General features: G+C 40.8%; 1 protein-coding gene across 2 annotated transcripts in view; it reads right to left on the reverse strand.

The window, feature by feature from the left end:
• Positions 1 to 9565, reverse strand: part of LOC133014233 (neurocalcin-delta A) — an 82147-nt gene extending 72582 nt beyond the window's left edge. For both annotated transcript variants that reach the window (XM_061081423.1, XM_061081421.1), the window contains exon 1: positions 9414 to 9565. The gene's annotated coding sequence lies outside the window, so the exon portion shown is untranslated. The remainder of the gene's footprint in view (positions 1 to 9413) is intronic.
• Positions 9566 to 9808: the final 243 nt, after the last annotated feature.

Genomic DNA, 9808 nt, shown 5'->3' on the forward strand with positions numbered 1-9808 from the left:
CAATGATTTCCACAACAATGATGGTAGGAAACAGATATATTAAAACATGCAATATTTATTTCTGTTAATCTGTTTCAACTTTGCTTATTTCAACTTAATTGAAGTACGTTTGGTGACATTTATCACTACATTCCTCCATCAGTGTGTACTTTTTCAAAAATAGAGTAAAAATAAATAAATTATAATCACTTTGTCAAAGATGATAAAGCTCAATCAAAAAGAACACATGTATGTGACTGGGGTGTCTTTTTAATTTGTTGGGTCTCATACTGTCAGCTGCCAGAGTTTTCAGACCTAAAATACACACTAGTCTCTCCTCATGTCCTCCTTCATTCACTGTGAACAAAAGATAACAAAAGATCACCAGATAAGTGATCGGATTTGGCTGTATATCGGACAACGCGCGCATGTAACTCTGGAAGCTAGACAACAACTGGAGATGACGTCTTTGCGCATGCTTGAGATCCTGCCTCCCCCCTCCCTCCCCCGCTGTATCACCACTAGCTGTAATGAAAACAGCGCCACCTATCGTAGCGGGGTGCCATGTACCCTGAGATAGAGCAGTTAACCCCCCATGGATAGAGAAACCGGGCTTCAGCCGAAATCGGGTTTATGCCATCATGTAAACGTAGTGACTGTGTGCGTCTCTGAGCGAGTGAGTGGGGGCAGAGCCCCGGGGCCTGTGTGTGTGTGTGCTGTCTGGACACACACACACACACATTTCCCCCTCCTGGGGTCTCATTTATAACCGTGCGTACGCCACTTCTCACGCAAACGTTGGGATTTATAAAAACAAACTTGACGGGAGAATTTGCGTTGTTACGCGCAAACTCTGACCCATGCGTACGAATGTTTTGGAGACAGGAAAGTGGCGATGCAGATGTGAGGTGGTGAACTGAAGCAGATTATTGATCCAATTCATCGTTTACATTAAAACGAACAGCTTAGTTTTGCACACGCGATATATCTGCTCCACATGAGCCTTTTAATTAAAAAATATATTAAAAAACTCACAGCAAATTACATTTAGATTCCATTTCACTGGGGAGTTATAGATTTAAGAAATCACGGCATGAATAATAATTAATTATTCATGCCGTGCTTTTCATTGACCATTTATGGTTGAAAGTGGTGGGTGGGGGGCGGATTTGAAGGCAGATCCACGTACAAATGTTTACAGGTGGACTGGGATCTATAAAGCGAACATTGCGTTCCGGTGGGCATGCGCCCAGTTTTATAAATCGGAATTATCTTTTGCGTACGCCATTTCCGGGTATTGTAAGTACGTACACTTTCAGTATGAATCCTACACACTCTTTTATAAATGAGACCCCTGGTATTTCATGCTGGGTTGATACGATGATGATTTAACAAATTAACGTGAATGTGAGATATGCTCGACATGCACAACACTGTACAGGGAGCCGCTGCAGAGCCGCGGGTTGCCAACCCCTGGCTAAGGCGAAAGAACGATTTGTTTACTGTTCGACTGTTAAAGAGATGCCGATGTCAAAACATTAGTTCCGCCTCATACAGGGCCTTATGTTTGACACCCCTGGGCTAGACTGTTTGCTGTCCTGGCTCCTAAATAGTGGAACAAGCTCCCCATTGACATCAGGATAGCAGAAAGGCTACACATCTTCCACCGCAGAAGAAAAAAAACACATCTCTTCCGACTACACCTTGGTTAAGAAAATTATGTCTTGTAACCACCGTCAACTCTGGTGTTTATATGAAAAGCATTAAGTTTAGTTTTAATAGCACTTTGTATTACACTTACATGTGGCACTTGTTGTTTGGCTTTTTTGAAGTGAATGTACTTACATGGTTTTTGCTGTTCTTGGTTTGTCCCCTCATGGTTGAATGCACTTGTGAGTTAATGTAATGTAATGTACTGTACTGTAATGGGTGAACCCCGGCCCCCCCCCCGATCCAATATTGGGATTGAGGCTATTAAACATTGACCAATCAGACTTCATTCTGACAATGATATTGATAATTAAAAAAAAATATGGAAGCAAATTATAGAGGAGGATTTTTTCAAGTCAAGTTACTGGGAACAAATCCACATAACATTACACAACAACTCAGACAGGGAGATGAGTGGGGTTCTTACTCCCACTGAGGATACAAACAACTGTAACTGTACATAATCCCAGTTGAGTTTTTAATGGGAAGCCCACACTGCGCTGTGCTGGAAGTGAGTTTGAAGCCACATAAAGAGCAGGCAGAATGACATACAAAGAGAGATGACTGTGAAATGCCACAGCTGCAACCCATTAAGACAGTTCGTATGGCTGCACTATGATACATGTGTCCCCAGTGGATCCGTTGTTCCACACTTACTGAGAGCACCTGGGTGATGTTGAAAGAGGTGTTTGCCAAAACTACTTTCAGTGGGATTACTTACATTGGGGAATTGAGTCATTTACTTTGCCTCTGAGCAGATGCATGGTATATATCTAGGATAATGGGGCCTGTTTCAAAATGGTCACTTCCTCTAATGGTGCTAGTGTACTGTCTCACGACTGACGTTGCTTGTGATGTGCAAATAAATATAAAACAGGGTCCCATATTTGTCTCTAGTGACCAAGCGGGTCACCAGTACATTGCTCCTTTGGATTGGGTAAATTTGTCGACGAAACTTCTCTCATGTTACAAGTTGCATATGTCTAGTATGTCTCTGTTTTGCACATATTCCACAAATACCTTACGGGGAGACATCTGTCTCATTGGCTATTATATGCTCGACAATTTTCACCAACCTGTTGCTAACTGTGCCTGTCTGTTGTTTTATGCTGAGCTAATAGGGTATATTGGGTTTGATAACTGACAACACACAGCCTGCTGTGCATGAACATAATGTGGATGAGCGCGAAATTGAACCGAAAACTGTTGCAGGCTCCACAAAGCTAATCAGTCTTCTTCAGATTTTGGCTGATCCATACACTTTTCAGTCGACCAACAGTCAAATGCAGCACTGACTCCACTCAAATCATTTGCTGCACTTTTATGATGAAACAGAAATATTCTGCTTTATTTAGCATCAGGCCCTGAAGCCCATCATCAGATTGTTAGACATCGGCAGTTGGTCTCTGCATTTCTATCTGATCCTAATGAAGGAAAGTCATTCCAGACAAACAGATGGACAGAAAGAGATGTACAGACACACATACAGAGTTGAGTGTAACTGCCAGCTGGTGTGTACAGCTGACATGTGTTCGAATGTAAGAAGTAAAGATGTGTAAAACTTAAAGATCTACCACCACTGGGAACCACAGGAGAGCCTTCTACTGGCAACAGGACAGGAACTGTTAGGTCGCATCCAAAGACAAACAGACTAGTTGTAACACTCACACTCAGTGCCTGACTTCTCCCTGTAATAATACAATAAGAACATTTGTATATCCTTTAAAGGTTATTCCCAAATAAGTATGTTTGTGAGCAAAGTCTGCTTAAGCCAGTTCATATTATAATACGTTAATAATAGAAGATGAAAAAGGCTAGTATTGGACTCTTACCCAAAATAATGCAAATGGAGTGCATGGTATTAGCCATCAGAGTTTGTTAGCAAATAAAAAAATACTGCAGAGTACAAGGTCTGTCATCACATCTAATGACACTTTGTCCTATGATCTAACATATCAGACAGGCCTGCACTGTATAGGTGTGATGAGTCATAGGTTAAAAAAATGGCATCTGACATAGCCAGGTGTCAACATTCAAACATCTATGGACTGCAGACTCACACTGACATCCTCCTCTGGGGCCACATTTACTTTCCCACGCACACACCGCACAAGCTCCTGCCCAAGGGCATGCAAGGGGTGTGCGGTAGCACCGCTACTTCCGCTAGCATTGCTATTTCCGGGAAAGGAAATTTAAAATATTGCGTAAATACGCTGTTTGGAGTTGAATTTGAATGTCTGGGCTTAAGGACACAACCTCACTATGCTTTGATTGACTGCCTCAGCCTTACTACTATGCACCTTGAATGAAGGATGCTACAAGATATACTGTATAAGGACAAGAATTCAGACCACAATTGAGCATTAGATAAAAGAAAAAAGATTGTGTTTACTAATTAGGCTATTGATGTCACTTTGATTACAAAATCAATGCTGTAGTACACTATCACACCAGTGATGATTTTGACACTGGTGTACCACCCATAATGCCATAGGTAAAAAATTACAATAAACCTACAAAAAGTCTGAGGTCTGATGTCAACCTTGGACAGAAGTAGGCAGGCACACTTAACAATAACAACATTTGGATTGTCAGCTAGTGTGGGAGCAGCAATAGATCCAACACGAGTTGTGGGGGGGGGGGGGGGGGGGGGGGGGGGGGGGGAAACAACTCACCAAGTAGGGTGTATGGAGATATATCCTCTCATCAGGAATAACTAATAGCCACAAACCAGTATGCAACGGTGCCACAGAGAATTTCAAACAAAAGAAGGAAACACAGGCAAGCCTATCCTGAAATGTTAACGTTACAGTGGCAGATGGTGGCTGTTGTAGCAACGCTCAACAAAGTGTTTACAAAGGCAAACATCACCTTGTTAAGGCTAATGTAGTGACAGCACATGATGATATCTGGCTGCTCACAATGATAGGTTACTGAAATCACGGTTCAGTCTGTTCCTTTATTATCCCCAGTGGCATAATGATATTTTAAATGAATATATTCACACCATTGGTCAGTTTAAACTACCGCTTGTACACAAACTGGAGGAGTGGGGATGTGTTTGCATGCTTGCACATTTGTCTGTGCAGAACCCTCTGCTTCCTATTTTTTGCTGTAGTTTTGAATTTGGTACAGATAATTGTGGAATTGATACTGAATATTAAATCTCTGGAAAAATAAAAAAAATTTATGGGCAGCTGTGGCTGAGGAGGTAGAGTCAGTCGCCATCTAAACAGAATGTCTCCGCCCCACCCACCCCTCTCTTTCTCTCTCTGTCTATCTGCTTGTGTTCTTGTAGTGAATGGGCAGAGGGGGACATTTAATTATGTGATTGGGAAAACTGGGCAAATTAAAACTCCAGGACAACAGAAGGGGAATATAATGTATGGGATGCATATTTGATAAGTTATCATATAAAGTATATGTAATTTATATCATTTAAAATCATTTTTCAGTGTGTTTCCTGGTGCGATACACCAGCGGAAAAAATAGACTCAACGGCGAAACCATCGGTGCAGGGCCTGTGAACAGCACAATTGTGTAACAGGGGGGCAGAAAGGAGGCGCCTGCCTTTCCTTGGCCCGGCGTAAGACTAAGACTAAATCCCAAAATATACTTGCTGATAACTACACGTACATGTATGTAAGATGGTTGCTTCACTTATCCTGCGTCCGTTTGGTGCGTAGGTTGTGCATATCCTCAGAAATTAATGCAACGTGTCAAAACCACATAAAGGTCAGGACAGTTATGAGTACTTGACAGGGTAAATGGGCACATTATTAGGGACATGTCATCAGTGTCAGAAAACGCAGAGTTTTGAAGACAAGCTGTATGACCAGTTCTGGAATTAAGCACATTTCCACATTTCTGTTTTGATCTTAACATTAGCCAAATGTTAATCTCCTTGAGTGCCGTCATCTTAGTTTATGTTTACTGCACACAAATCAGGAAGTGACAGAAGAGAGCAGTGCACTCTACAAACAGTCTGAGTTCTGTGGTGTGCCCTCTACTGGTTGCCTATGCATGCGCATGGTTTAACAGCGAGTATATCACGCCCACATTTTTTCATGATTGGGTCTTATCAGTCCTGACTTGACTAACAGCTGGATGCAAAATGTTGCTAACAATTAATGTCAGTAGCAATTCCACCTGATATTAGTTCCAAGAAAATAAATCCCTGTTCTTATTTTTTGTTCATTGCTATTTCTCATTTGAAGTATTTTAAGTAACTAAGCAACCAACTGCAGAGTAGACGGTCTGCTTCATGTTTACACTGGCACACCCATGACCAATGTTAGTGAATGGCCTGGATGTATTTTCAAGTATGTTGGTATAGACGGAGATTTCTTCCAACACAGATCCAAAATGTTTGTCTAGACAGAGATTGTATTTGTGTGGATGTAGCCTTCATGTAGTCCTTAACAATTAATTTGGTTTCTGGAGCTGTGTCATTCAACAGATGGAGATGTGTAGATGCCTTCAGCTAGGGCTGCTTGATTATGGAAAAAATCATAATCACGATTATTTTGGACAATATCGAAATCACGAATATTCAAACGATTATTAATATGTGCCCTTATTCTGAAGTCTATGCTTTATTCTTTAAATGACTGTAACCGGAAGTACCAGTCACTTCCAGTTCCGGTAAATGTAAATGTCCACATCTGCCCCCCCATTACAAGCACACAGACAGAGAGAGAAAGAGAGGGGTGGGGGGTGGCTATGAGGACCATCATCATTTACCCCCGAACACCTACGTTGAACGGGTTACATACAACAACAAGCGGAGAATCGCAGGTCCGGTGTGAACAGCCAGGCGGTAGCGTGCTGGAGAATGGACGCTGCGCCGTACGGAACACTTCCACTCGCGCTGTTTTTAAAAAAATGCCGGTCACCACACACACAACTCGTCTCCTTCACGTTACGGCTGCTTGAGAGTGAGTGCCAGTCAGCTGGGCCGCGTTCAAAACTTTGGGGGAAGCACTGAATTGCACATGCTCTTTCGAAAAAAATGCCAAATAATCTTTTCAACTCGATTATAGTAGTTTGGAGATCGTCTGACCCCATAATCGTAATCACGATTAAATTTCGATTAATCGAGCAGCCCTACCTTCAGCCCTGGGAAGAGATGCCACAGTGCTGGCTCACTCCCTATCTCGGTTTACAGTGTCCTTCCTTATTCCCCACTGACCTTCACTGCAACTTAACAGCACCTGAGGAGGAATGTAAAGAAACTAACCTCTCAGTGTTTAATCCTGTTAACTAACTAACAGACAGACAGACAAACAAACGCAGATGAAACCATAACGTCCTTGGCAGAGGAAATAAAGAAAAAGAGACACAACTAGGCATCATTCACCTGCAGCTCTGTTAAATAAACAGGTTAGCTTGAATGAAAACATGTCACCAAATTCCTCATCAAGCCTTTAAGGAGACATATAATGCCCATTTTACCACAGTTGACATGGTTCCTTGGGGTCTTAATGAAATGTCTGTAACATATTTTGGTCAAAATACCACAAGGATCATTTAAAACAGCACCCTTTTTACCCTGTCTAAAGCGGCCTCCTCAGATTGACCTGTTTTGAGTGCAGATGTGCGACGTGCCCCAGATGTTGGCTCATCTGTCTCTCTGTGCATGTTATGAACAGAAGAGATGAGTGGACAAATCTACTTTGCACATCCAGACACTTTCCACACTCTGACACTGCTGTAATATGTTTTACTCTCCTCATCACAAGACAAAAACAAATCCTAATCACACTGACTGAGAGTGGAGTTGTTTTTTTAGTGCAATGTCATACCAGAAGTTATCTCAGGGAACATTTCCTAAAGAGATGTGCTCAATACATGTTTTTCACTATTAAGGGAGAGTGATCTTGGACTTGCTCCAACTTTAAATTGGAATAAACAGCTGACTAAATGATAAGTTGATTTTACAGCTAAATTAATCTGAAATGCTTTTAAAAATCTGTTTATCTTTTATGTCGCTTTTCTAAGTAAGAAAATTTCCAACAAAAATGTTCTGGTTCAAGCTTTTCAAGTGTGAAGGTTTACTGCACTGCCTTTTCTTTTATTACAGTGCTTAGAATAGTTTTGTCATGAATGGGCTCAAGGTAACAGACACTTCTCACAGCAAACATTAAAATATGTCATTATACATGTGCAAAGAAGAGCATGGGGATTACAACACTAAATAAGCATGGAAAATACCAGGACCCTGAAACTGAAGCAGCAAATAGAATTTAGCCATCACTCATTTTTGTATTATTGTGACTTGGCAAAATGTCTGCTGGGAAAAGGGCCATCTGTGATGAACATTTTTTGGATGGTTTATAGCCAAATAATTCATCAATAATTTGAGAGATTAGTTGTAAGATTGAGCGATGTTAAAAAAAAAAGATTCTTCCTGCCATTAATCTAAATATACTTTATCAATATAAAAATATTTTTTTTCCCAGTATTGCCTAATATTACACCGATAAGTCAAAGCAGGTGTCTCGTGTATACATGTATGTCCATTACTAATATATATAAGAACTGATGTAGATATTTGTAAGTTTAAAAAAAAGATCTGATGACAGTGTACTAGCTAACTTTAAAAAATAACAACACATATTTGTATTTTAAAAGAATTGTGACTAAGATGCACAATGTGGGCTGGACATTTTTCTATGTAAAATAAATAGGCCTATGACCAATCTCTGTTGAACTAACTATATAACAAAGATAATATTTCTGATTTAGTTGCATTTCACATTATTCTGTTCAACAAATATATGTCTGCAAAAAGTTAATATGGCTTGATCAATGATTTAGCTCAAGCTTCTCACTCATCTTAACCTGATTTAGGTCTGGGCGATAAAAAAATATCAAAAATCATCACAATACAACAAAAGTCCAGGATATATTGATATAATGCTTGTGCATTGTGCAAGCACAGTGAGGCCGTATAATAAATTACCAACAACCTCAGATTTGTCAAATGTTAAGCTGTTTATCAAGTGTTGCCCTTCTCTGCTCAAAAAGAATAGTTTTAAACCACAGCCTTAATTCAGGAGTAATAATCCCTCCTAAATAATAATGTGACATTTAAAGTGACAATTATTGAAATTACCTGAGGTTATTTTCCACCCCGTCTTTATATGGTTTTGGCCATATTACCCATGCTTTGGTTCACAGAATATATTCAATGATGAAAGTCGTGGATATTGATAAAATCTTTGTTTTACAGAGAGACTACACACATGGTCAAAGACTGACACACACACACAAATACACGTACGCACACACGCACACACCCCTTCACTTTAGCACCTACAACACAATCTGAGGAAACCTTGTGGCTCAGGTAATACACAACAGTGAGACACAACACCGCGGACATATGTAAGTTTGGGAGACAAGCCGGCGGAGCATTGAAACCCTGCAGGGTTGGTTTGTATCCTATGCAGCTCTTACTAGCATAACAAGCTAAATGCTACTGTAGATGCTTCCACAGCTGCACACGGTTAAACGCAGCACAAACCCTGGGAACAGCAGCTAGCTACCTATCTGATAAACCACAGTGCAGGGACGGAAATGTTAACCGGACTGTTTACTTGTTCGAGGAGGACACGGTGCTGAGTTTACCACAGTAACTGTGTGTTGAGTCTCCATGGAGGTCTCCAGAGGAATGAAAGTGAAACATGCTGTAGACACCTGAGATCAAACTAAAGACTCACCGCCCAGGTTCAATGTGTCACCAGTCGTAACTCCTTCATCTGCCGTGAAATCTGTACACAGCAGCACAAAGCGACACTAACACATGAAACCGCAACAAGTGTCAGTGTGGCTACATCAAAGATCGCATTCAATGAAGATGTGCTATTGGAGGAAGATCTGGCTCATCTTCCGGCCTGTGTCCAGCATGACGCATGCGCCCTCTGGAAAGCACTGATGTTTTGTTTCTATGAAACGACGGTGTAGTTATTTTACTATATATTTCTATAGTTATATATCAATATATCTATAGATATATATATCTGTGTTTACATTTGTGGTATTTTGTTAAAGAGCAGAGTAAGACTTCTGTCTTCTCCATTCTATCTATTTGCCCCCCACAACTATAGCGCGATAC

The sequence above is a fragment of the Limanda limanda genome, chromosome 11 (assembly GCF_963576545.1).
Source record: "Limanda limanda chromosome 11, fLimLim1.1, whole genome shotgun sequence".
Taxonomy (NCBI): Eukaryota; Metazoa; Chordata; class Actinopteri; order Pleuronectiformes; family Pleuronectidae; genus Limanda; species Limanda limanda.